Source organism: Procambarus clarkii, chromosome 1 (genome assembly GCF_040958095.1).
Source record: "Procambarus clarkii isolate CNS0578487 chromosome 1, FALCON_Pclarkii_2.0, whole genome shotgun sequence".
NCBI lineage: Eukaryota > Metazoa > Arthropoda > Malacostraca > Decapoda > Cambaridae > Procambarus > Procambarus clarkii.
In genome coordinates, this window is record NC_091150.1 from 19,079,658 (window position 1) to 19,107,106 (window position 27,449).

The window sequence follows — 27,449 nt, forward strand, 5'->3', positions numbered from 1 at the left end:
CCGTGAGTATATCTCCCTCACGACTGCTGCTAGCCCCACCCGTGAGTATATCTCCCTCATGACAGCTGCCAGCCCCACCCGTGAGTATATCTCCCTCACGACTGCTGCCAGCCCCACCCGTGAGTATATCTCCCTCATGATGCTCTCCCTCTACTAGTGCTTTCACAGTACTCCCTGTACTAGTGCTTCACAGTGCTCCCTGTACTAGTGCTTCACAGTGCTCCCCTGTACTAGTACTTCACAGTGCTCCCTGTATTAGTGCTTCACAGTGCTCCCTCTACTAGTGCTTCACAGTGCTCCCTCTACTAGTGCTTCACAGTGCTCCCTCTACTAGTGCTTCACAGTGCTCCCTCTACTAGTGCTTCATAATGGTCCCTCTACTAGTGCTTCATAATGGTCCCTCTACTAGTGCTTCACAGTGCTCCCTCTACTAGTGCTTCACAGTGCTCCCTCTACTAGTGCTTCACAGTGCTCACTAAGGAGAGCAACATAGTGCTGGTCGTGTCAGTAGCTGAGGCTGGTGTATACACAGTAGTGCTTCACCTTACAGAGTCCCCCGGAGGCGACGGCGTCCTTCCAGACGATGCTCAATATTGTGATGAACGTCACATCCTCCGTGTTCACTAACGTCTCCGCCCTCCAGTGTAACAAGATATTGGTTAGTGTCCCTGCCTCACTGTGTGCCTCCCTGCACGGCTCCTGCCTCACTGTGTGCCTCCCTGCACGGCTCCTGCCTCCCTGTGTGGCTCCCTGCAAGGCTCCTGCCTCTCTGTGAGCCTCCCTGCACGGCTCCTACCTCACTGTGTGCCTCCCTGCACGGCTCCTGCCTCCCTGTGTGGGTACGTGCATGGCTCCTGCCTCTGTGTGCCTACCTGCACGGCTCCTGCCTCCCTGTGTGGCTTCCTGCACGGCTCCTGCCTCTCTCTGTGCCTCCCTGCACGGCTTCAGCCTCACTGTGTGGCTCCCTGCATGGCTCCTGCCCTCTCTGTGTGCCTCCCTGCACGGCTTCCTGCCTCACTGTGTGGCTCCCTGCATGGCTCCTGCCTCTCTGTGTGCCTCCCTGCACGGCTCCTGCCTCACTCTCTGCCTCTCTGCACGGCTCCTGCCTCACTGTGTGGCTCCCTGCACGGCTCCTGCCTCACTGTTTGCCTCCCTGCACGGCTCCTGCAGTTTGAAAGGGGCTCCCCCTTTCCCTTCCCTGGGAGGGGGGTCTGGGGCTCCCCCCTTTCCCTTCCCTGGGAGGGGGGGGTCTGGGCTCCCCCTTACCCTTCCCTGGGAGGGGGGGTCTGGGCTCCCCCTTACCCTTCCCTGGGAGGGGGGGGGGAGCTGCGCAAACAAGCTGTGTGATGACGTCATGCTCGTTTGCTCGTTTTTGATTAGGTAGTTCTGTCCACTAGTTTTGACTGTCAGTAGTTGTTTCAACCAGAAAAAGGGTTTGCTTTGGGACCGCTTACTTCTCTGGGTTGTTGACCCGGTCAATGGCAGACACAGAATGCTACCAACCACACGGGGGATTCTATAGGCCATTGCTCCTCGTGCCTCTCTGAGGGGTTCAGGTTCTGGCCGTGGTCCCCGGTAGGCCTTAAGTGACTTAAGTGACGCATGACTGATGCCAAAGTCTGACATTAGCACATCAGCCGGATAGCTCCGGAGAGCCTCCGGGTCTCACCCAGAAAATGACGTTTTATTACTTGCAACGCTGTGTTTATCTTTTATGGTGTTCAGTGACTGTTTTTTCCAGTTATATATTTTATTATTCTGAGTTCACGATCCTTTGTATCTTGTGTTGTAGACTCAGTGTCCGCAAGTTTTAACATCTTATTATATCCACTCTTGTTGGAGTCAAGACGCGGGTAAAGTCACTTCTCCATTCCTCTCTCTTGAGAATTAGGGACGCACACTTCTAGTATCTGGGAACTATTTGATTAGGTTTTCTCCCAGTCATTTTAGATTAATTACGTTGAAAGCATTTGTGAGAAGGTGGTGGTGACGGCGTTTAAAGGTTCTTTAGTGAGTTGCTTGTATCTGGTAGGCCCAGTGATACCAGTGTCCTGGTATCTGTGGCCCTGGTGATGGAACACCAAGGGTACCAGGCAGCACCGGGCACTACCAGAGCAACAGGAACAACTGTCAACATAGTAGGCATCCTTCAGTCTCGGGAGACTATGGAGTTGAGCCCTAGTTGCCAATCCTGGTGCAGCGTCTGGTGTGACTGATGAGGCAATCCCGAGATTGGTAGTCCATCCCACACCGAGCACAAATAAAGTCTGATGCTGGTCTGTCTTCCTGACTACCGGCTTTCCTTCTCTGTCTCTTTGCCTCAGATTCCTTGGCAAGTGACTCCTCGAACTTGGAGAGACCTCTTTCCCCAGACTGCCTCCAGGCTGAACGTTCTGCAGCCAGTGTCTCCCACGTAGCAAGATCGACGTCCATGACTTTCAGGTCCCTCTTGCATACGTCTTTGTACCGTAGCTGGGGCTTGCCTGTTGGACGCTTTCCCTGCATCAGCTCTCCATACAGGAGATCCTTGGGGATCCTGCCGTCGCCCCATTCGCACAACGTGCCCGAGCCAGCGCATTCGTCTCTGTTTCAGCATTGTGTACATGCTGGTGATTCTTGCTCTCCCCAAGACGTTGTTTTTTGTCACCTTGTCCTGCCAGGTGATGTCCAAGATGTGTCGGAGGCAGCGCATGTGGTAGGCATTCAGCTGTCTTTCCTGACGGGCGGGGAGTGTCCAAGACTCACTGCCATAAAGTAGAGTGCTCAGGACACAGGCTCTGTAAACCTGGATCTTTGTATACTCAGCCTATTATTGGCCCATACACTCTTTATCAGTCTGGACAACAGAACCGTTAAATAACGTCCAGCTAAAACAAAGAATAGAGGTTTTAGTCTGGTACCCGTTACACTATAATATTATATTTAATATATATAGTGTTTATTTTATTTAAATTTTTTTACAAAAAAGGAGTTTTACAAGATACAAAGTTGTTTATCATAGGTTGTCGAATTTCCCCTACCTCCTCAAATGGCCAGGCAGGAACCCTGAATGCAGTGAGCATTTCCCCGCTGTATCACCACGCTGAGGCGATGGAAAAGGATGTTGGAAGCTCTGAGGTCTCTTGTTGTTTCAATAAGCCTAGAACCCAGTTCCTTCAAGAAATAGTGGCACTCTTACCCAAGGCTCCAAATGTGTTGGAAGCAATGGGGACAAAATTGTAGTGTTGATTCAGTTCTCTGTATGTATGGGACTTAGCTTATTTCGTGTGAGTAGCAGTGCCACCCGGGTGTGCAAAACTAGAGTCAATGTAGGTGTTAGCGAGGGGTTGATACGCACCTGTAATCCCACACCAACTGCTTGTCATTCTTCTAGGGGGTCACTGTGATCCCATCTGTAACATCAAAGTTATGGGTCGTCAGGTAAGAGGGCTCTCTCTCAACTGGTCGTCCAGCTGTGGTGAGGCTCGTATTGATGTTGTTAACTTCACTGTGCCTTGAGTGCCATTCCCCTGTGCTTTGGCAGATCAGGCCATACCTGTCACTGACTCCCTTGCCACAAATACACCTATATTTTATATGGATTGGAGCAGCAAGGCGGAGGGCCACAGCAATTCAGAGGGTGTACTCACCTAATTGTGCTTGCGGTGGTTGAGCTTTGGCTCTTTGGTCCCACCTCTCAACTGTCAATCAACTGGTGTACAGATTCCTGAGCCTACTGGGCTCTATCATATCTACATTTGAAACTGTGTATGGAGTTAGCCTCCACCACATCACTGCTTAGTGCATTCCATTTACTAACTACTCGGACACTGAAAAAATTCTTTCTAACGTCTCTGTGCCTCATCTAGGTACTAAGTTTCCACCTGTGTCCCCTTGTTCGTGTCCCACCCGTGCTGAAGAGTTTTGTCTTTGTACACCCTGTCAATTCCCCTGAGAATTTTGTAGGTGGTTATTTCTCTCCTTACTCTTCTGTTTTCAAGGGACGTGAGGTTCAGCTCCTTTAGCCTTTCCTCGTAGCTCATACCTCTCAGTATGCCACCGGGACGAGCCTGGTGGCATACCGCTGAATCTTCTCTAACTTTGTCTTGTGTTTAACTATGTATGGACTCCTGGAATATGCAGCTCCAGCCTGGATTGGTCTGACATAAGTGTGTGTGGTGTGAAACGTGTGCCAGTTGCCGACAATGGGGTTGCTAAGAGGAGGTCCCCTGCATGTGGGGCTGCTACTGCAAGCTACTGCTGTGAGGCTAGCTATGTCGTGTTGAGGTGTTGCAGCACCCAGGCACTCTGCAGCACCTTGGACTACAATGGGGCCATCCCAGCAAGATTGCTTGTGGGCTGTTGATGGTGGTTGGAGTGATGGGCCTGCAGGAGAGGCCCACTCGGTAGCACAGTGTGCAAGGTTGGGATCGTGAACCCCAGCCCGCTGACCTAAGTACTCGGGTGGAATTTCCTTCACTAAGTTGCCAGATGCAGAGGAGGAGAAGGACAGGAAGGCTGGTACAGCAATTTGCGTTGCTGTACGAGCACCGAGGCCCCCCAAGTCTGACGGGGAGAGAGGCTTGTTTCTATTGGAGGTCAGAGAGAGGTGTCGAGGGCTTTTTCTAACATCGATTTCAGTCAAATATATTTTAATTTATTTATTAATATTTGCAGGGTTTATACGACGCAGTGAGCAGCTTGTTTGCCCCAAACAATCAAGAAATGATGTTGAATGTGCAGCAAGGGGACAACTCCGGGTCTGCCGGCGTGATGCAGAACCTGACCCAGTGGACCTCAGAGTTGCTGCGACAAGTCAACTCCACCACTCCTATCAACTTCACCAAGGTCACCGACAATATGTGTTAGTATCCTCACCGCCTCGGCTTGAACACTTGTTTAATATTAGGGAAACGTAATGCAAGTTAGAATGTAGAAACATTTGCTGCAGCAAGAATGAATGTGAAATTTTCTTTAATATTAGGAAGGGAAATTTCAAGACCAGGGGGTTAGGCTTGTATTTATCAAGGACTTTTAAAATCAAACTTCAAATGTTACTTAAGATTTTAAATTGTAAATACAGATTTTCTTTACAAAATATTTGTTGTAAATAACAAACTTTTTTTTTATATTTCTCTTCCCTATTAAGGCTGCTCCTGTGTTGCTTTGTTTAGTCAGTCTCTCTCTCTCTCTCTCTCTCTCTCTCTCTCTCTCTCTCTCTCTCTCTGTCTCTCTGCCTCTCTCTCTCTCTCTCTCTCTCTGTCTCTCTGCCTCTCTCTCTCTCTCTCTCTCTCTGTCTCTCTGCCTCTCTCTCTCTCTCTCTCTCTCTCTCTCTCTCTCTCTCTCTGTCTCTCTGCCTCTCTCTCTCTCTCTCTCTCTCTGTCTCTCTGCCTCTCTCTCTCTCTCTCTCTCTCTCTCTCTCTCTCTCTCTCTGTCTCTCTGCCTCTCTCTCTCTCTCTCTCTCTGTCTCTCTGCCTCTCTCTCTCTCTCTCTCTCTCTGTCTCTCTGCCTCTCTCTCTCTCTCTCTCTCTGTCTCTCTGCCTCTCTCTCTCTCTCTCTCTCTCTCTCTCTCTCTCTCTCTCTCTCTCTCTCTCTCTCTCTCTCTCTCTCTCTCTCTCTCTCTCTCTCTCTGTCTCTCTGCCTCTCTGCCTCTCTCTCTCTCTCTCTCTCTCTCTCTCTCTCTCTCTCTCTCTCTCTCTCTCTCTCTCTCTCTCTCTCTCTCTCTCTCTCTGTCTCTCTGTCTCTCTCTCTCTCTGTCTCTCTGTCTCTCTGTCTCTCTCTCTCTCTCTCTGTCTCTCTGTCTCTCTGTCTCTCTCTCTCTCTGTCTCTCTGTCTCTCTGTCTGTCTCTCTCTCTCTCTCTCTGTCTCTCTGTCTCTCTGTCTCTCTGTCTCTCTGTCTCTCTGTCTCTCTGTCTCTCTGTCTCTCTCTCTCTCTCTCTCTCTCTCTCTGTCTCTCTCTCTCTCTCTCTCTCTCTCTCTCTCTCTCTCTCTCTCTCTCTCTCTCTCTCTCTCTCTCTCTCTCTCTTTTACATAAATTATATATATATATATATATATATATATATATATATATATATATATATATATATATATATATATATATATAATGTATGTGTATATAAATATACACATACTTACGTATTATGTCTGTATGAGGTTGGAGGCCAGACATTTGGTGTTTGCCTTACCCAAATTTTCACAGTAATTGATGTTGGGTACATGCCCTGCATGGTTGTGTCTTGTTAAGTACCTGGGACCCCTCCTAGCAATAGTTCATAAACAAAATTCAAAGCAATTTTTTCTTTCACTATTAGTTAAAACTATTGTCAATAATCCCACCTATCACAATTTGCCCGTTATAGTTAAAAATATGTATTCTTGGGTTTGTGTATGCATGCGTGCCAGGTCGACCCGGTATGCATGTATACATAATTTACTAGGAGGGGTCTCCCGTCTGTTCGTCCATATATGTATCCGTCCATGTATCCATCCATCAACCATCAATCTATCCATACATCTATCCATCCATGTATTTATTCCTGTATTAATTGATGCATGTACTTGTGTGTGTTCATCCCGTGCTCCTGCTCCTCCCCCACGACCACTTGGGTGAAGGCGCCCAAGTGGCTGGCCCCTGGACACACACACAGACACTGTTTTATAGTATAAATTACACATTGAAGGTGTTCTGACAGTGCTGGTGGCCTACAAGAGGAACCTGAGTGAGTGGCAGAGCGGCCCGCAGTTTGTGACAGCTCCAGACTACAGCAACGTGGGCCTGCCCGCCGTCTGGGACTTCCCTTACGACCGTGCTGCAGGTCAGCTCCGACACTAGCGTTTGTAATCAGTAGTGTAAATGGAGACGTAGGACCGTGCGCACGGTCTACGTCTCCGTTTACACTACTGTAATCAACATATTGGGTATATGTTCAGCTATGTAGCTTCCCTATACTATATGAAGGGTTACGTAGCTTGTGTCACAAGTTATGGGGTACTGAATGTTGCAGGATGTTGGTTATATGGTGTGTGTGTGTTCTGTAGCCTGCATTAGCAGACTTCGGATGGTAGGAAGACTTACCTTGTCTGCCTACCCTTCTGTAAGTAGGCACAAGGTTACCTAGGACTCTCATATCTAGTACAGAACCTCTCACAAAAGAAGTACAGGTCTCTCATGCCTAGCACACAGCCCCCACACATGAAGCACACAGCCCCCACACATGAAGCACACAGCCCCCACACATGAAGCACACAGCCCCCACACATGAAGCACACAGCCCCCACACATGAAGCACACAGCCCCCACACATGAAGCACACAGCCCCACACATGAAGCACACAGCCCCACACATGAAGCACACAGCCCCACACATGAAGCACACAGCCCCACACATGAAGCACACAGCCCCACACATGAAACACACAGCCCACACATGAAGCACACAGCCCCACACATGAAGCACACAGCCCCACACATGAAGCACACTAACAGTTCACGTGGTGTTGACAGTGTCGAGTGCCCTGGTGAGTGACCCAGCCTGTGCTAACCGAGCCATCAATCTTATCTTCATCTCCTCGAGGACCTATGACCGCACAGCCTTCGACTTTGTCAACGAGGCGTAAGTATTTCACCCACTCCCTACGATGCCCACTTACGTACCCACTCCCTACGATGCCCACTTACATACCCACTCCCTACGATGCCCACTTATGTACCCACTCCATACGATGCCCACTTACGTACCCACTCCCTACGATGCCCACTTACGTACCCACTCCCTACGATGCCCACTTACGTACCCACTCCCTACGATGCCCACTTGCGTACCCACTCCCTACGATGCCCACTTACGTACCCACTCCCTAGGATGCCCACTTACGTACCCACTCCCTACGATGCCCACTTACGTACCCACTCCCTACGATGCCCACTTACATACCCACTCCCTACGATGCCCACTTACGTACCCACTCCCTACGATGCCCACTTACATACCCACTCCCTAGGATGCCCACTTACGTACCCACTCCCTATGATGCCCACTTACGTACCCACTCCCTACGATGCCCACTTACGTACCCACTCCCTACGATGCCCACTTACGTACCCACTCCCTACGATGCCCACTTACGTACCCACTCCCTACAATGCCCACTTACGTACCCACTCCCTACGATGCCCACTTACGTACCCACTCCCTAGGATGCCCACTTACGTACCCACTCCCTACGATGCCCACTTACGTACCCACTCCCTACGATGCCCACTTACGTACCCACTCCCTACGATGCCCAGTTATGTACCCACTCCCTACAATGCCCACTTACATACCCACTCCCTACAATGCTCTACAACAATTCAAAATGAATCTTTTAGTGTATTTCTTCGACACACAACTTTCTCTTGATGGAGTTTTAAAAACCGAGAAATGAACAAAGGGAATTTTTTCTGCGAGCAGAGGAAGAGTTTTCTGGCAGAAGTTATCAGCGTTGTAAGTGATTCTGCTTCCATAAGGATCAATTGCTTCCATAAGGATCAATTCTATAGTTTGATTGCCTAGTTCCCTGTCCGAAACTGCAGGAATCACAGCGCGATGCTCAACATTGTCACGGCAGCCGTCGGGTGTTGGGGTTAAGAGTCAGACGACCTCTCAATGATTCTGGAGTCTGATGGCACAGTGGTTATGGTACTGGTCCCGACAAGGAGCATGGAGACCATGGCTGACCGGGTTGCAATCCTTCAGAGGTCATGAGTTTTCTGATGCATATATATATATAATATATATATGATTTTGACTGAAAACTCACACCCCAGAAGTGACTTGAACCCATACTCCCAGGAGCAACGCAACTGGTAACTACAGGACGCCTTAATCTGCTTGACCATCATGACCGGACAAAAGGAAGTGATAGCCGAAGTTATTTGAACCACTTCCCCGCCGGCACTCGGATGGTAATCTTGGGCATAGCATTTTATCAAATCACCTCATTCTTTGGGGCACACGTGAGGAACACAAATGCGAACAAGCCTGAATGGAACCAAGGACTATATGCGACTGAAAACTCACACCCCAAAAGTGACTCGAACCCATACTCCCAGGAGCAACGCAACTGGTAACTACAGGACGCCTTAATCCGCTTGACCATCACGACCGGACAAAAGGAAGTGATAGCCGAAGCTATTTGAACCACTTCCCCGCCGGCACTCGGATGGTAATCTTCGAAGTGATTGCTTCGGCTATCTCTTCCTTTTGTCCGGTCGTGATGGTCAAGCGGATTAAGGCGTCCTGTAGTTACCAGTTGCGTTGCTCCTGGGAGTATGGGTTCGAGTCACTTCTGGGGTGTGAGTTTTCAGTCGCATATAGTCCTGGGGACCATTCAGGCTTGTTCGCATATATATATATATATTATATAATATATATATATATATATATATATATATATATATATATATATATATATATATATATATATATATATATATATATATATATATATATATATATCCCTGGCTGGAAGAAGGGGACCTTTAGCCTCGGCAGAAACCACACATAACGCATTAGAGGGAATGTTTAGGTCACTTATAATTAAATTATATTATATAAAAGAATAAAGTGAGATAACCCCAAATGGTTAGACTATGTGAGACATAACTAAGTGTTACTTGGCTGTACAACACAAGCCGCTACCTCTACCAGGTACAGTCACCTACCTTCCCCTTGACCTGTCGGGTTGAGTAGCGAGCCCCACCTTTGTGTTCCGCCGTGTTTACATTGATGACCATTAGAAGACATCCGCCATTCGTCTCCTGGGTCACTAAAGGTGCTTCTGCTCGGTAGGAACGAGTGTGGCTTTTGTGTAGCGAGTTTGTTTCTTAGTTTACTCTCAACAGTCAGTGTTGATATTATATACGACACCGCCTGTTATGGATGTTAATAATATATATCAAGAATATGCTGGTGCCGAGCCCAGGTCCGAGGCGCTCCACCTCTTGTACAAAGTATGTATATCTAAGATTAAACGTTTTCAGGCATCTAAATTTTATGTTTAAACATATTTTAATAGCTAATACAAGTAGTTTCAAAAGTAAATATTACACAAGAGTCGGGAGGAGCCTCATTAAACAAGTAAACACCTGGGGCCAGATTCACGAAGCAGTTACGCAAGTACTTACGAACGTGTACATCTTTCCTCAATCTTTGACGGCTTTGGTTACATTTATTAAACAGTTTACAAGCATGAAAACTTGCCAATCAACTGTTGTTATTGTTACAAAACAACGTCCTGGTGCTTCCGAGCTTATTAACTGTTTAATAATTGTAAACAAAGCCTCCAAAGATTGAGAAAAGATGCACAGGTTCGTAAGTGTTGGTGTAACTGCTTCGTGAATCTGGCCCCAGGATTTAGCACCTGACTATAGCACATGTAGATGAGTACGAACACATTCATTAAAGCTATTACGAGCTCACCATAGCCCGTGCTACATAGATACTTGGCTCTGAGTAGGTAAATCTAAAAGAAGATCATTAAAGCTGGTGACTGTACCGCCACCCGCAGGAGGATGACTCCGTCACCAAACTACATCGTAGACTCTCACACGCTGACGGTGAACGTGACGTGTGACGCTGCCCCAAAGGTGCCCCCAGTAACGCCTCCAGCTGCCAGCCCTCCGCCGACGACCTCCTGAGTAACCCCGTGAGGCTGAAGCTCCGTCACACGGTGGTCAACACCTATCCGTCCAGGGCCCTCAAGTTCCACCAGGGCAGGTTGGTTAAGGAGGTGAGACCACGGCACGCAGTTTCTCAACCATCATATGACTCAACCAATCATTCCCCTGTACCACCATCCACTGTTAACCACCTCCCACCACCAGTAACCACCACCCACCACCACTCACCACCACCCACCACCACTCACCACCACTCACCACCAATAACCACCATTAACAACATCTTCAACCACTAATCTCAACATTTGACAACTAACCACGACCATCCACAACTATTAATTAACGACTCTCCGACAGATTACGGCTCGATACTGTGTGTGGTGGAACCCAAACCTGAGCGACTTCGGTGTGTGGGACAGCTCGAACTGCGTCCTCTTAGAGACCACTGAAGAGTACACCAAGTGCGCATGCGCTCAACTGGGCACTTTCGCCGTCATGGCGAAGAGGACCCCGCCTAAGGTGGGTGACCTTCCCTGCTCTGTCTGCCTTGTTCCGTCCTCTACAGTGTGTCCTGGACAGCTGACTACTCATTCACATGACCTTGTGTGATCCTGTCCAGTGTGTGTTGGATGGGTGACCATTCAAACATACACACTTCCTTGTATTGTTTTGCCCGGGATGACAAGAACAGATGGACTTTTGGAGGCTCCTTATTCTTGAATTCTTTCACCCCAAGATGCTGATGATGGGTGCTCACTGCTGCTCTCACTCGACTTACATGTGTCTAGTTCTACCTAACACACACACGGAGGAGTCTGCACCTTGTCTCTTCTTTCTGTACCTGTTACTATCCTGTGTGTCCCAGTAGGTACACCCAGGAGTAGGAGTGGAGTAGGTGTCTTCCCTACTACTCCACTTCTCTAGGTCACCCTTGAGGGCCCAGGACACTCCTTACTATTCAAGCTCTAAATCTATCCAAGAAGCAAAATTATGTGGGCATCTTTTACATTCCCTACCTTGGTATGTCTCGTTTGGTAAGGTCTACTGCTCAATCTTATTTTTACAGCCTCACTTAGCCAGTTACTAGGTGCTTTTAACTCAAACTTTGTCACGCTTTCTATGAAGCCTCTTCTTGCCAGATTCAACCCTAAGTCATAGGTAAGTTATTCAGAACTGAGTAGTAACAGTCAATCCAACGGGAATGGGAGTAAACAACACTATACAAAACCATCACATGTACTTTTGAACTATATACATTTGTTACATATGTACAACACACAACACCGCAGGTGTCACTTTCACACAGAACATTACACAAGAACTTCTGCCATCTTCTGTCCCGGCGACTCCACTACTCTCATCTATGGTGCAACACTCAAGGTTCCTTCCCTGAGCCTTCCTTCTAAGGTTCTCACGCCAGCGAGTCCACCTTTATCAGTAGATCCCCGGCCAGTCCTCCACAGTATCATCACAGTGTCAAAACACCACTTTTGATTCTCCAGCAACACGCTGGCTGGCTGGCTTGCCCTAAAGACATTTTTCCATGGTTTTAAGCTGATAGCACAGATTTTGTCCTGTGACCTAAACTTTTCTTACATTTTTTTTTTTTTTTTTTTTTTTTTTTTTTTTTTTTTTTTTGAGATATATAGAAGAGTTGTTACATTCTTGTAGAGCCACTAGTACGCGTAGCGTTTCGGGCAGGTCCCTGGAATACGATCCCCGCCGCGAAGAATCGCTGTTACAACCAAGTACACATTTTACTGTTGAGTTAAACAGAGGCTACAGTTAAGGATTTGCGCCCAGTAAATCCTCCCCGGCCAGGATACAAACCCATGACAAAGTGCTCGCGGAACGCCACGCGAGTGTCTCACCACTACACCACGGAGACTGAATTTTTCATTGGTCACAGAAAGGTGACTCTGTAGTTATTTATGTAAAGTTGTTTCTTAACATTTCAAATATGTGAATTTCAATAAACTAAATCCTAAACCCTTTATCAAACGTAATAATAACGTATTAAATTATATTTAATGCATACATTTTAAATTATGTACAAATATTTAGTGTGTGTGTGTGTAATTAAGTGTAGTTACAGAGACTATATACCTGTAAATATGATTACCATATATCTGTTAAGATTCCTGTACATAAGGATGTTTTGAATATTAATTGCAGTAGAATGCTCAGCTCAGTTGCACATTCTCTCAGCACCCAAGGTGAAACTTCAGCAGGTCCAACTGCTTTATTTCTTCCTATCCCCTTCAGTAATTGTCCCACTTCGTCTTGAGATACCTCTATGTTTTCTATGGTGTTCTCTGGTATTGGCATTGGGTCCGGCTCTCTGAAATCCTCAGTTTGTACACTGTTCATTTAGCATTTCACATATTTCTTTTTCATTCTCTGTAATCCTGTTCCCCGATCTCAATCTCTGGATTCTATCCTTGAAATGCAGCTTGCTTTTAATGAATTTATAGAAAAGGACTGGATTTGTTTTACAATTGTCTGCTATTCCTTTCTCAAAGTTCCTTTCTGCCTCTTTCCTCCCCACTGTGTATTTGTTGCTTGCTAGTTGGTACTTACCTAGTTGTGCTTGTGGGGGGTTGAGCTTTGGCTCTTGGTCCGCGGATCAGAGCGGGAATGTTTGAGGGTTTGGCTTCTTCCTATATTGAACCCATTTGCTTGTCTTTTTCCTCTCTGGTCCTCTCACAATTTCTGTTGAAGCAATCCCGTTTTCTGGTTCTGCATCTCTGTTTTGGTATGAATGTGTGTTGTGTGCCTTTATCACATATTATATATATATATATATATATATATATATATATATATATATATATATATATATATATATATATATATATATGTGAGTGTGCACGCATTATGTGAGTGCAGGAGTGTGTATCTGTCTGACTGTTTCTGTTGCGGGAGTGTTGGGTGGTGTCAAAGAAATTTTGCTGTCAATGGTCAGTTTTCTTTGAAACCCTGATTTAAGGCTTATTCTGTTTAATTAAATTTTAATGTTTTGTTTCAACTATAATATTAAAGCAAGGCGAAAAGATAAACCACAGCAGTAATGTGATTATATTAATATTTCCTTGATAATTAATATTGTTAGAATTTCAAAATGGCAAAAAATATAAATACCTGAGCTGCGGGCATAACAATTTCTGGCTTCAACCTCCAACCTAGTGGCTGTGTCTCCCCGTCGGGACCTGTAATCCTCACTGAAGGAGGCCAAAACGTCATTGACCCATTCACTGAAGAATATCCGCGTGACTCAGGATTTCTTATTGGGCCTCCACATCACATTCAGTCGCGTCTTGTACACTTAACACGTCTTGAACACTTGTAAATTTTCTGAGTGGTAGACGAGCAGCGGCTTGACCCTGCAATCGCCACTTGCATTGGCGCAGAGCACGAGGGTAAGCCGATCGTTCATCGGTTTGTGGCCTGGCAAAGATTGTTCCTCTTGCGTGATGTAGGTCCTCTTCGTCATTTTCTTCCAAAACAGTCCAGTCTCGTCACAATTAAAAACTTGTTGGGGCAAGAACTCTCTAGCAACAAATTCCTGGAATTCTGGCACAAATTTTTTGGCAGCAGCTTTATCAGAGCTGGCAACAGCTTTATCAGAGCTGGCAGCAGCTTTATGAGAGCTGGCAGCAGCTTTATGAGAGCTGGCAGCAGCTTTATGAGAGCTGGCAGCAGCTTTATCAGAGCTGGCAGCAGCTTTATCAGAGCTGGCAGCAGCTTTATCAGAGCTGGCAGCAGCTTTATGAGAGCTGGCAGCAGCTTTATCAGAGCTGGCAGCAGCTTTATCAGAGCTGGCAGCAGCTTTATGAGAGCTGGCAGCAGCTTTATCAGAGCTGGCAGCAGCTTTATCAGAGCTGGCAGCAGCTTTATCAGAGCTGGCAGCAGCTTTATCAGAGCTGGCAGCAGCTTTATCAGAGCTGGCAGCAGCTTTATCAGAGCTGGCAGCAGCTTTATCAGAGCTGGCAGCAGCTTTATCAGAGCTGGCAGCAGCTTTATCAGAGCTGGCAGCAGCTTTATCAGAGCTGGCAGCAGCTTTATCAGAGCTGGCAGCAGCTTTATCAGAGCTGGCAGCAGCTTTATCAGAGCTGGCAGCAGCTTTATCAGAGCTGGCAGCAGCTTTATCAGAGCTGGCAGCAGCTTTATCAGAGCTGGCAGCAGCTTTATCAGAGCTGGCAGCAGCTTTATCAGAGCTGGCAGCAGCTTTATCAGAGCTGGCAGCAGCTTTATCAGAGCTGGCAGCAGCTTTATCAGAGCTGGCAGCAGCTTTATCAGAGCTGGCAGCAGCTTTATCAGAGCTGGCAGCAGCTTTATCAGAGCTGGCAGCAGCTTTATCAGAGCTGGCAGCAGCTTTATCAGAGCTGGCAGCAGCTTTATCAGAGCTGGCAGCAGCTTTATCAGAGCTGGCAGCAGCTTTATCAGAGCTGGCAGCAGCTTTATCAGAGCTGGCAGCAGCTTTATCAGAGCTGGCAGCAGCTTTATCAGAGCTGGCAGCAGCTTTATCAGAGCTGGCAGCAGCTTTATCAGAGCTGGCAGCAGCTTTATCAGAGCTGGCAGCAGCTTTATCAGAGCTGGCAGCAGCTTTATCAGAGCTGGCAGCAGCTTTATCAGAGCTGGCAGCAGCTTTATCAGAGCTGGCAGCAGCTTTATCAGAGCTGGCAGCCTCCCCATGTCGCACAACACTGTACACTGCGTCTCTTCCTAAATGTCTCAAACCATCCCCGGCTTGCCTTAAATATCTCATCATGAGACGACGCACCTGGTGTGTTCCTTAGAAGGTTCACATACAACACCTTTGCCCGAGCACAAACTTCAAAGACACTATCACCCAGTAATTGCCTTTCATTCATCCAGACCAACAGCAGCTTTTCAACCTTTTCTAGGATTTTTGGACGTTTCTTGGTAACTTTGGTAACTCCTTTAGCCACATCAAGCCTTTTAAATTCTTCCTTCCTCAAGATGGTGGAGATTGTTGATGAGGACCTGCCATACTGTGAGATCAGTCACACTCGGGCTATACAATGATTTCCTTCTTTAAAGCTACAGTAATTGTGTCTTTCTTCCTCCTGATCACACTATCTTCAGCAAGCAGCTTTTTTGGCGACATCGTGAGTTACAAATTGTAGTCACAAAACCACAAAAAACGAGAAAAGCACAAATAAATGAAGAGGGATGCTTGTCCTGCGTGTTGCAACACCACCACTGTCATCAGCGGCGTCAGAGAACCACTGGGAACGCTAGGAAGCATCACGTGGTTTTGTCGTTAATTGAGCGGAAGCTCAATTAACTCTCTACCACTAACCATAATTAACCCCCACCCTTCACCAACCACTAACCATAATTAACCCCCACCCTTCACCATCCACTAACCATAATTAACCCCCACCCTTCACCATCCACTAACCATAATTAACCCCCACCCTTCACCAACCACTAACCATAATTAACCCCCACCCTTCACCAACCACTAACCATAATTAACCCCCACCCTTCACCAACCACTAACCATAATTAACCCCCACCCTTCACCAACCACTAACCATAATTAACCCCCACCCTTCACCAACCACTAACCATAATTAACCCCCACCCTTCACCATCCACTAACCATAATTAACCCCCACCCTTCACCAACCACTAACCATAATTAACCCCCACCCTTCACCAACCACTAACCATAATTAACCCCCACCCTTCACCAACCACTAACCATAATTAACCCCCACCCTTCACCAACCACTAACCATAATTAACCCCCACCCTTCACCATCCACTAACCATAATTAACCCCCACCCTTCACCATCCACTAACCATAATTAACCCCCACCCTTCACCATCCACTAACCATAATTAACCCCCACCCTTCACCAACCACTAACCATAATTAACCCCCACCCTTCACCAACCACTAACCATAATTAACCCCCACCCTTCACCATCCACTAACCATAATTAACCCCCACCCTTCACCATCCACTAACCATAATTAACCCCCACCCTTCACCAACCACTAACCATAATTAACCCCCACCCTTCACCATCCACTAACCATAATTAACCCCCACCCTTCACCAACCACTAACCATAATTAACCCCCACCCTTCACCAACCACTAACCATAATTAACCCCCACCCTTCACCAACCACTAACCATAATTAACCCCCACCCTTCACCAACCACTAACCATAATTAACCCCCACCCTTCACCAACCACTAACCATAATTAACCCCCACCCTTCACCATCCACTAACCATAATTAACCCCCACCCTTCACCAACTACTAACCATAATTAACCCCCACCCTTCACCATCCACTAACCATAATTAACCCCCACCCTTCACCAACCACTAACCATAATTAACCCCCACCCTTCACCATCCACTAACCATAATTAACCCCCACCCTTCACCAACCACTAACCATAATTAACCCCCACCCTTCACCAACTACTAACCATAATTAACCCCCACCCTTCACCAACCACTAACCATAATTAACCCCCACCCTTCACCAACCACTAACCATAATTAACCCCCACCCTTCACCAACTACTAACCATAATTAACCCCCACCCTTCACCAACCACTAACCATAATTAACCCCCACCCTTCACCAACCACTAACCATAATTAACCCCCACCCTTCACCATCCACTAACCATAATTAACCCCCACCCTTCACCAACCACTAACCATAATTAACTACCTAACTAACCAGCCTCCACCATTACTGTGGTGTACAGGTGGTGCCAGTGGACGCAACATGGCTGACGGTGTTGAGATATGTGGGCTACAGCCTCTCCTTCCTCTTCATCATCTTCTACATCATCGTCGTCCTCGTCTCCAGGTAGGTCACAACACCACTGTGTCACCTCCAGGTAGGTCACGACACTGCTGTGTCACCTCCAGGTAGGTCACGGCACCACTGTGTCACCTCCAGGTAGGTCACGACACTGCTGTGTCACCTCCAGGTAGGTCACGGCACCACTGTGTCACCTCCAGGTAGGTCACGACACTGCTGTGTCACCTCCAGGTAGGTCACGGCACCACTGTGTCACCTCCAGGTAGGTCACGACACTGCTGTGTCACCTCCAGGTAGGTCACGACACCACTGTGTCACCTCCAGGTAGGTCACGACACTGCTGTGTCACCTCCAGGTAGGTCACGACACCACTGTGTCACCTCCAGGTAGGTCACGACACCACTGTGTCACCTCCAGGTAGGTCACGACACTGCTGCCTCTCACACCTTATTCCCAACGCGCATGTTCCATTACTAGAGCTTTTATTAGCAGATTAACAACACAAGGTCAAGAAGACAAGTAGATTATTGTCAGCAGTGTTGCACTCATTACTAACCTTGCAACCAACATGTTCAGACTAAGCCAGCACAACTTAAACAAGTTTACTATAATACTAGCGTACCCATATACTATTTTCTGAGGGGAGCGCCTTCGGCTCCACCGGGCTATGCAGGTTGATATGAATGTATTAGACTCCGGGCATCACTCAGAGCGAATGGAGTTCTAGGCCTACCGGAGACCACGAGCCAGAACTTGGCTCCCTCATAGAGGCACGAGGAGCAATGGCCTATAGAAACCCCCCGTGTGGCTGGATGCATTCTATGTCTGCCATTGACCGGGTCAATAACCCAGAAAGGTAGGCGCCCAAAAACAAACCCTATCTGGTTAAATTATTGTTACTGAAAGCTGAACTATTGGACAGAACTTTCCTAAATGAAAACGAACAAACGAGTCTGATGTCACAACCGTCACCGCGCAACTGTCATTGCAGCTCCGCACTCTCCGGGAGGGGGATCCCCAGAACTCTGCGCCAGCTATCCAAACCCTCAGTTCTGTGGCTGATGTAAGACCTGGCAGTCGTGCGACTGGCTCAGGAATCTATTCAGTGCTGTGCCTTGTGGTGTGGTCCTGTCCTTTGGTGGTGTGCGAGTCAGGAGTAATATCACCAGTACTTGGGCTGCATGCGCCTAGAGTTACGACCCCTTGTTCTTCCCCGGCTATTGTTCGTCCTGTTCCTTTTGCCCTGCTTTTGGCTCTGAAGCGTCTGAGAGTTTTGGAGTCGGGGTAGGGTTTAGCTGTGGTGAGACTCGGGCAGTATCGGGGGATGCCCCATCTGGTGTGGCGAAGGAGGCATTCAAGTTAGTTCCTCCAGCCGGTGCTTCTCCGTGTGATCAGTGGGCCCCCCTTCATTCCAGCTTTTCTAGCGGCCTCAGTCTTTTCTTTTGAAGCTGAGAGTTTGGAAGACAGTTCGGCCCTGGGTCCTGATATGGAGGCTCCTAGGGTGGGGGAGGGGCTGAATTGAGGGCCCTTGGGCCCCGTTTGATCCCAATGGGTTTTGGCACCCTCTGAGCGGGGCTTGTTGCTGCAAGGGGTGGGGTTTTCCTTATCCCCCCCTCCCTAGTACGAATTTGATATAACGTCAACCTCCTCCTAGAGTTCAGTTCCGGGTTCCCTTGGTTACTTCAGTTCTTTCTTTCCAGAGGTTTTCGGCCTCCTGCATCCTGCCTCATGAAGTGCAGGTGGTAATTGCGTCTTACCTCCTTCCCGACCCAGATAACACATCAATAATGGATCTTGCCTCTTTTGAGTTCTGTTTTTTTACTAACTGGGTGTGGTACAAGGTTCCAGAGTCGTCCTGGTTGGCAGACAGTCCTATCTTTTCGTTGGGGGGTGTGGCATACATTCTGTCGGTCCTGCTCGCTTGAGTGCTGAGAGGCCCTTGCTGTGGTACAGGTTTACCTGGGAGGCGAGTTTGAACACCTCAGTGCATGTTTGTTCGCCCCTGCCCTTCAGTGGGATATCGACCAGGTACAGCTTCACGTGCAGGATCCCTTCCTTTGAGCTACCCTGGTTGCTGAGGATTTGTGCACCCGTAGCCATTTGGCGTAAGTTTTGTTTCTTTAACTTTCTCGAGCTGTCTTTGGACTGGCTTGAGGAGGACGTGGAGGTGCTTGGGGGCACCTTCTTGGGTCTGGTGCGCTGGTCTCAGCAGTGCGGGCGTCGGCTACGCTGTTGAAGCTGTTTGCACCGATCCTGCGGGAGGCAGTGTCTCTGTTTATTGCTTCTCGTCTTGTGTGCCGGCAGGCGATGTTCACTCAATGCGTGGTATCCGTAGGACCCGTGGGTGGGTCTTCTTGGAAGGGTCGTGCCAGGGCTTGGGGTTCCTCACGTCGTGGTATTTGGTTCTTTCCCAGCTCGCTGGGTTTGGGTTCCTGGTGAACTGGAGGAAGTCCCATCTGGGTCCCTCTCAGGTTCGGTCTTGGCTGTGTATAGTGTGGGATTCTCAGACCGCTTCCTTGTTTCTCCCTCCGGAGGCTCTGCTGCGGCTGCGGTCTCACCTTTGCCTGTTTCTAAGGGACTCCTGGGTTACACGGCTGTTGCTCGAGTGTTTGTGTGGGAGTCTGAATTTTGCCATGATAGTCTACCTGCCGGGTCGGGTATGGCTTCGTCGGCTGTTCTGGTTCCTTCGGGACGTCCCTTCTGCTTCTCTCACAATCGCTGGGTTACGTTGGCTGCTGCGCCGCCGACTTCCTCTTTAGGTTTTTTGGGGTTCAGTGCCTTGGCACCTACCCGAACCCTCGCTTAATGTGTTCATGGATGCGTTGTCTCTTTGCTGGGGCTTTGTGACCAGTGATTACCAGGCCGGCCAACATTACATTCAAACCAGTGTTGAATGTAATGAAACGCCATTTTCTGAGTGACACCCGGAGGCTTCCTGGTAATCTTCCCTCCCTCTCGTCGGCGGTTTTTCGCGTGTTTTGACATCCAGCCTCAGAACTGTAGGTTTGGATAGGCAGCACGGAGATCTGGGGCTCCGCTTCCCCCCTCCCAGGGAGGAGGGAGCTTTACAAATGATGGCGCAGTGACGGTTGTGATGTCAGACTCGTTTGCTCGTTTTCGTTTGGGGGATTTCTGTCCAACAGTTTGGCTTTCAGTAGCAATATTTTAACCAGATGGAGTTTATTTTGGGGTGCCTACATTTCTTAGTTGTTGACCCAGTCGATGGGAGACATAGAATGCTTCCAACCACACAGAGGTTTCTATAGGCCATTGCTCCTCATGCCTCTCTCAGGGAGTCCAGGTTCTGGCTCGTGGTCTCCGGTAAGCCTAGAACTCCATTTGCTTTGACTGGTGCCAGGGTCTAATACCTTCATATCAGCCTGGATAGCTTTAGGGAGCCTCCAGGTCTCACCCAGAAAATGGCGTTTCATTACATTCAACTCTGTTTTTATCTACATGTTATCAAATTAACTCAATGACTTCAAAAATTAAATTTCTGCTACAATTTAAGAAATAAAATATATTAAGAAACAAGCAACACCCGACTTGCCAGTTTTCCTTGCCTTTATTTCCTGGGAACCAATTGTTCATACCTTAAGTGACCCATGAAGGAGTTGCAGACCCTCCCCCCATGAAGGAGTCAGACCCTCCTATGAAGGAGACAAAGATCTGTAAACAAATCTTGTGTGTTACTTGGGCAGGGATCTGAAGGACCAGTTCCACGTGATGGGACTGAACCTGGCGATAGTGGTGCTGCTGGGCGCCGTGTTCATGCTGGTGAGCGACCTCAACTCTGTGCGTGCCAACAGACACACCTGCACCGCCATCGGCACCCTCATACATCTCTTCTACCAGGCCGCCGGCGCCTGGATCTTCTCCCTGGGCTGTGCCTCCTTCAGCGCCATCACTTCCGGTGAGCCCTCGGGTAGTTGGCGTGTGTTGTGGGTTACGGGGCTGTGTGTGTGTTGATGTAGGAGTGTACGGGAGACTAAACCACTTGGGCTGGACGGTAGAGCGAAGGTCTCACTTCATGCAGGTTGACGTTCAATCCCCGACCGTCCAAGTGGTTGGGCACCATTCCGTCCCCCAGTCCCTTCCCAAATCCTTATCCTGACCACTTCCCAGTGCTATATAGACGTAATGGCTTGACGCTTGCCCTTTTGGGCTCGCCATAGCCCGTGCTACATGGACATTTCGTTCTGAGTAGCTAAATCTATAACAACAACAACAGACGCTTGCTCCTGATAACTCCCTCCCCTCATTATTTGATAATTTTACTTGTTCCTTCATCAGGAGTGATAGGGGGTCGCCTCCACTCTTACATCCCCATCTCCTGGGGTCTGCCGCTCATCTCCGTGGGGGTTACCTACCTCTTCTTCTTGTTTGACCTTGGAGAGGATCCGCGCTGCTTCATCTCATGGGCCAACCCGGCCAAGATTGTCTTCTTCGGCTTCCAGATGTTCTTCGTCAGTATCTCCTTCATCTGCGCCACCATCGTTCTCTGCAACATGGCCACTCCCGCCCTCAGGTATTGTCTAATTATGTAAATCTGTGATAAAGCCTGAAGCTAAACGAGCTTCTAAATTCTAAGTAAAAATTAAATGTTACTAAAAATCGCAGCTAATCATTGAAGACTTTGAGCAGAGCTTCAGGTTCGAATTCTCCTTGACTCTGGAACCAGTAAACACTACTCTTCAACACTAATAACCAACAAATAACATTGTAACTGCAGCAGATGGCCCCTCTAAGCCACTCCATAACATAACCCTTATCAAATTGAAAGTGTCTAGACAAACCTTAAATGCCAGACAAAACTTTCCACCTCCCAGTTGCCAGCTGTTCGGCAGGTACTTGTATGTTGTACCACTCGTAACATTCCTTTGCTACCACCACCCGCCAAGAATTAACGTTTACCAACTTATAACGACAAGGTGAGCATCTCCAACAGTCCTATAACTACCTGTTCATCTTCCACCACAGGAAAGACAACCTCATTGATGACTACGGATCATTCTGTAAAGGCGCCGCCTACGTGGTGCTCTTCTTCGACGTGACGTGGATCTTCGGGCTTCTCTGCTACCTCCAACTGGGCTTCACCTATCCCGACTTCTATCCCATCTTCCAAGTGCTCAACTCTTGGACGGTGAGAGGCGAGGGTGAAGGCTGCTACACCAGCCCCTGCTACCTGCACCTCTTTAATGATGGGCTTAATGGCCATCAACCATGCTAAAACAAACATATCCCATTTTCTATGAGCACTTACAGATGGCGTGTGATTTCCAGACCCAGGACCCGTTTTCTATGAGCATTTACCAGACGTACGACCCATTTTCTATGATCACTTACCTGACCCACTACCCGTTTTCTATGAACACTTACCAGACCCACGACCTGTTTTCTATGAACACCAGACCCATGACCCGTTTTCTATGAACACCAGACCCATGACCCGTTTTCTATGACCACTTACCAGACCCACTACCCGTTTTCTATGAGCACTTACCAGACCCATGATCCATTTTCTATGAGCATTTACCAGTCCCACGACCCATTTCCTATGAGCACTTATCAGACCCACGACCCGTTTTCTATAAGCACTTACCAGCCCCACAGCAGGGTTGAGCCCCAAGCTCTCAGTAGTGACCTCGTCGTCACCTGGAGTGGTTGTGCCTCTCGTCGTGACAACTTCACTGAGACACACGATTCCTTCCCTATCTACTACTTTCCAGGATTTGTTTGGTCCTGCTAAGTGGAGTAAGTATTCTAATGTCATGTTGATCATACACATCCTGATGATTTATTCATCCATGAACACTTAGTTGATTCAGTGTATATACTGGTAGTGTAATGTTGTTTAAGAGTGTGTGTGTACAAGACTGGTATCCCCCGCAGGGACTCGTCATCTTCCTCTTCATGGGCATGGGCTCCAGGAGGTTCAACATGGTGGTCGCTGGCCAGGCCAAGCTTAGGGTGAGTATATTAGTGGTTGAGGAGGTTGTTGGTGGTAGTAGCAGTTATGCCAAATTGCTGCAGTTTTGCTTTTTCACCTGCAGCTATTTGACATAGGTGTTTTTAGTTACAAATCAAGGTGCCAGCAATGATTTGTCATAAGAAAAAGTTCCGTGGAAGCCGACAGACGCGATTTGGCATGGTAAATTTGACCATGTGGATTGAACCTCAGGCTTCCGTCATCCCAAAATACAGTTAGCTCGATGACCCGCACAGGTACAGGTAATCCCCAAGGTACAAGACTGGTATAGTCTTGTACAATGCACACAGCCCCGCTCCTGTGCCAGGTAAGTCCACTACGGGCTCACCATAGCCCGTGCTACTTGAAACTTTTTGTTCCCAGTAGCTGAATCTTAAACAACAACAACATGTACAATGTATGGGTGACTTTAATTTTAGTGGAAATAAACTGGATTAACAGAACAGGGAACAAAGAATCACAGGATTTTCTAGAATTGACGATTGCTTTCTTAAGCAACATATAAAGGAACCAACACGGGAAAATAATATTTTCGACTTAACTAACAGGGAAACAGAAATTAATAACATCGAAATAGGGAGTGTACTAAGGAACAGTGATCACAAAGAAATCAGATTTAGCATAGAATGGAATAGATTTGTAGGAGAAATTTCTGTTAAAGTGCCAGATTTTCGAAAAGCTGATTTTAATGGTCTAAGAAATTTTTGGGGTGAAATCAAAATACACAGAACATACAAAAATATCAAATCCAAACACACAGCATAGAGATCACAAACACATTTACACTTAATATGACATTAACGCACAAACTATGACATTTCCACGTAAATATGCCATTTATACACAGAATAAACAATTTACACCAAATAAGCCATTTTATGCACCAAATAACATTTACACACTCAAATATATAATTTACACACAAAATATGCCATTTACACACACAAAAATTACAATTTATAGGCAAAATATGACATTTAGATACAAAACATGCCAGTTGCACACAAACATAAACCATGTACACAAATATTGCATGTACACTCAAAGTACAACATTTACACAAAGTATGGTATTTACGCAAATATAACAAATTGCATATATGCTCATACAATCAAAATGCGCTTTTACTAAAATTACACAATTTCATAAATATAACTCACAAAATACCCGGCACACAGTCACATAAATCAAATACACTTTCACACTTGCTCGGAACTTCTTGTTCTGAGTAGCTGAATCTAAAACGTCAAATGTCAATGCTCATGAAGATCTATTTTTCACATAACATATAATGAACTTGCACAAATACTCAATTTGCACAAAAATACAGAATTTTTAGTGTAGGTACAAGTGTAGCGTTTTGTGTGAATTGTTAAATTATTATAGTTTGCCTTAGCATAAACTCGGTTTTTTATTAATAATTAAAAGTATATTTTAATGTGGCAAACGCCCTGGTTTATCCAATAGTATGTAGGTGGGTATTTATTCATGTAAATACAATAGTTGGTATGTTTGAATATAATAAGGGTAATTAATAATATTTTTGGACTTGCTGGAATAATATAGTTACCTTGCTGATTGGTTTGCATTAATTTAAATTAAAAGAACGAAAATGATCACTTGGGGGTGAACGAGCTGATGGGTTACTGAAATCTTGTTCTAAATACATTTTTAGGGATTAATATAGTATCAATTTCATCTGATTAAATGGGATAATGGTGGCGAGAACAACTATTGACTAGGCATGTATGGGTTGTGGAGTATGTGTATGTATGTATGCATGGGTTGTGGAGTATGTGTATGTATGTATATATGTATGCATGTATATATGTATTTTTCGTATGTATTTTTAACTGTTGGTTTAGAAACAAGTTAGCCGAATTTGGCCGAAAGCTGAGAATTGCCCGAAACGCTATGTGTACTAGTGTCTTTAGGTATTGTATGTACTAGCTCTATAAATCAATCAGTGTTTGTAACTGCATCTATGTATGTACTTTTCCTAAATAAAATATTATTATTATTATTATTATTATTATACTGGCTGGCATCCAGCTGGGGTGTCAGATGCGTGAATTGTGGTACGACATTTGGGCAGCTATTTGACAGTTATGAGGACAGCGTATCTCCTGAGTTGCCAGATGTACGATTCTGTTGACTTTCAGTATGACATTATGTTCTAGAAACAATTGTTTTTTGTTTGTTTATGTTGAAATAAATCGCCCGAGTGATGTTACATCTTGTTTCTAGAATTAAATATTAAAATATATAAAAAACAAAAAAGGGGTACCACCTCTGGTGCAAGTGTAGGGACCCATAGCCTCGGAGAAGAAAATAAAGAGTAATCAGAGAAGACCTTGTGGATCCTAAAAAAATTCAAATATATGTACAATGGGGGTCCTGGCTTTTTAGAGACTTCAATAGTGACTTAGTAATGATCCTGTGCTATGAAACTGTGATGTGAGTTAATGCTAACGGGAGTGTGATGAGCTCAGACTCTCTTGACTCCTCTGTTGGCCTTCTGTTTATTGATAGTGATATGATTGAAGGGTAGGAGTGGATACAATGGGTATGAAAAAGGGGTTTTAATTATGGTAATGATTGCCCTAACATGGGTGGAAAATACAGAGGTACTCCTGTAAGGTCCTCCAAATAGGTCTTCAGCAATTTCAGTCTTATGTTCTATATGCGATCTTTTACTCGGAAATAATCATTGAAAAAGGGATTAAATGTCATCAGAGAAAACGGTCTTATTCAGGGAAGATGAAGAATTGTCAGTGGACGACATTGTATATTAGGGATGGTGGGAGCCAGCCCTTTAATTTCTTTGGGGGAGAAATATTGAAAATGGGAATGCATATGAAAATGGGATCAAATGCGCTATCACAGAAAAGAGTTATTCAGGGCAGATGAAGACTGGCTGACTGATGACATTGAACATTGGGAACTAGCTGTACTTGTGCAGGCCATCAAGGTAACTGTATTTTGGGATGACTGAACCCTGCAGTTGAAACCATATGGTAAAATTTATTATGCCAAATTGTGGCTACCTCGGAACTTTTTCGCCAAATCACTGCAGGTGGAAAAAGCAAAACATTAGCGATTTGGCATAACTACCACTACTGTTGTAAAAGAGGTTGTTGTGGTGGCGGTGGTGGTGCTAATATTGGTGACAATTATGGTAATATGCGTGCTGGACATGGCGGTAATGACTGTAAGCTAACCATACCATGCCGTCACAGCGCCAGATGCTGGTGGGTTACGCCTTTGGGACTCCGGGAGCAGCAGCAGGCGCCGATGACACGCAGAAATTGGGCTCCCCTGATGACCAGCTTCCCACTCCCTCACACGTCCCTGGCACCCCTAGTCCCTCACCCCTCGCCACGCCCTCACCGTCAAAGGTAATGCTTTAACACTCACACCTCATAACTCTGGTTCTCACTCGTGCCTTCTCCTTTACCTCACTCCCTCTTTCCCTCACCTCTCACTGTCCCCTCATATCTCACTGTCCCTCACCTCTCACTCCATCGCCACTCTCACCTCTCAGTGATAGTTTGTTACATAAAACTGCTTCCATACTGTTCCTTTATAACTGTTGTTACTTAATGCTCATCTCAGCGGGTGAGGTTTCCATTCATATTGTTAACCTCATGCTTGTCTGCTCTTATCTTCAATATTTTTTAATTCCTTATATTATATTGTACAGAGGAATTGCTATGTAGTTATAATGATTTAGAACATGCCTTCATTTCTCACAATTTGGCAATGTCACTAAAAATCTTATGTTGTGATAATGTCTCCACTTCCCCTATCATAGAAACTTAGTGCCCATGGCATTTCCTCTTCCTGAGTTTAACTAAAAAATAATCAAATAATAACAATATAATATCCAAGTAACAAAAATATAAATTAAAGTAAATATCTGAGTATTTACAAAAAGAAAAAGATTAAAACTGCTAGGATTTTCCCAAACACGTTATGGTCCTTCG

At 46.5% G+C, this 27,449-nt stretch overlaps 1 pseudogene; it reads left to right on the forward strand.

Annotated features, from left to right (window-relative positions):
- The first annotated feature begins 560 nt into the window (after positions 1 to 560).
- Positions 561 to 27,449, forward strand: part of LOC138365176 (adhesion G-protein coupled receptor D1-like) — a 36,024-nt pseudogene continuing 9,135 nt past the window's right edge.